The 1,706-nt window shown below is 63.4% G+C and overlaps 1 pseudogene; it reads right to left on the bottom strand.

Moving 5' to 3' along the window:
- Positions 1-236: 236 nt before the first annotated feature.
- Positions 237-1,281, bottom strand: LOC136462111 (dof zinc finger protein DOF3.4-like; annotated as a pseudogene).
- Positions 1,282-1,706: the final 425 nt, after the last annotated feature.

Here is a 1,706-nt window from a genome sequence, read left to right as displayed (position 1 = left end):
GCGCGACGTTTCTAAACTGTCGGCAAAACTTTTCGCGGAAGATTATCTATCGGCAAAGGTGCCCTTTGCCTACAATAGAGAGTGGCGGCAAAAGTACGTTGTGTTAGTGTATACAAATATAAGAAATTAGTGGTAGAGTACTAGAGTTTTTTTTTTTATCTCGATAACTAGAGCTGAGTACAGAACAAACAGTAGAGTACTAGAGTTGAGAATATCTTGACCCCATGTCTTGATGATCAGTCTTGATGACAGGCTCCATAAATACGTGAAAAACGAGACAACACAAGAGACGACGCAGCTGCCACCATGTACCAGCACCATGCATGCATGCAATAAACGGCATAACTACATGAATAGTAGCACATCGTCACGTACACGTCCTCTTGTGCGCGCGTGAGCGTGTCACAGGAGCAGTGCGGGGCGCCGCCGTGGTGCAGGTGCAGCCCACCGGCCTCCACCACCGGCGCCGCCGCGGCGAGCTCCTGCCACAGCGCGGCGGCCGGCGGGTAGGGGAACACGCTACTAGCGGCTTTCCACGTCGTCGTCTCCGCGCGGTCGCCCTCCAAGACGGTCGTTGCTGCGGGCCACGGGAGCGGCCCGGCGCCCAGCGACAGTTGCTGGTGGTGAACCAAGTCGGCAGCTGCCCCGTCGGCGGCGCGCCTAGCGCTGCGTCCCCGAGGCCGAGGTCGAAGCAGAGCCGGCCTTCCAGCAGCGGCGCTGTGCCGAGCGAGAGCAGCGGTGACGCCAACGCCGACGCCGCCGACGCGGACACCGAGCCCAGCAGCAGCGAGCTGAGGAGGAGGCCGCCGCCTCCCGCGCCCTGCAGCAGCGTTGCTGGAGAGGCGGCGAACGGGCTGCCGCCGGCCGAGGCGGTCGTCGTCGTCGTCGTTGTTGAAGGCGTGGCCATGGGAGCGGCGACGGCGGCGGCGGTCATGGCGCGGGTGGAGCGCGCCGGGCGCGGGCGCGGGCGCTTGCGCGTGGACCCGCCCACGGGGACGTTGCGGAGGGACCCCCCGAGCGTCCAGTAGCGGCGGCACGCGCGGCAGAAGTGCCGCGGCTGCGCCGTGTTGTAGTTGTTGTAGTAGCAGAACTTGGTGTCACGAGACGCGCACCGCGGGCACTGCTCCCGCCCGGCCCCCGCGGCCGTGGTCACGGTCGACGGCGCCTTGTTCCCGCCGGCGGCCATCATTAGCGCGCGCGCCGCACAGCCTGCTGCAGCAACGCGTCCTGCGGCAGCGGCTGCGGCGGCGGAACGGGGAACTGGTGCAGCAGCGCCTCCATGGTGGATAGCAGCAGGTGTCGGGTTGGAGATAGAAGCTGCTGCTGCTGCGCGAGCGGTCGGTCGACGATGCCTTGCCTGCCGTTGTGAGACTAAGTTGGAGAGGCCTGCACCGTGCTTATATATAGGGCCAGCGCAGGGCACGCCCACGGCGGCGGTGGATGATGGTGGTGTGCAGTGGCGCGAACAGTGCTTGAGAGAGAGAGAGAGAGAGGGGACTGCTCGGACTGGGCGCCCTGCGGATGGTACGGAGGAGGAAGCATGCAGGAGAGAGGTAGGCAGGGACGAGGACGACAGCAGGAATCTGCACGGTGGGGGGTGGCCACAACCAAAGGTTACGTAGCTTTCTGTTGCAGACGAAGCAGAGAATCGATGGAGCGAATTCCTGATTCTTGCTTCTTGCATTGCATGGCATCAACAATAATGC

This window comes from Miscanthus floridulus, chromosome 1 (genome assembly GCF_019320115.1).
Source record: "Miscanthus floridulus cultivar M001 chromosome 1, ASM1932011v1, whole genome shotgun sequence".
Taxonomy (NCBI): Eukaryota; Viridiplantae; Streptophyta; class Magnoliopsida; order Poales; family Poaceae; genus Miscanthus; species Miscanthus floridulus.
Note: the sequence above shows the minus strand (reverse complement) of the source record. Positions and strands in the feature narration are given on the sequence as shown.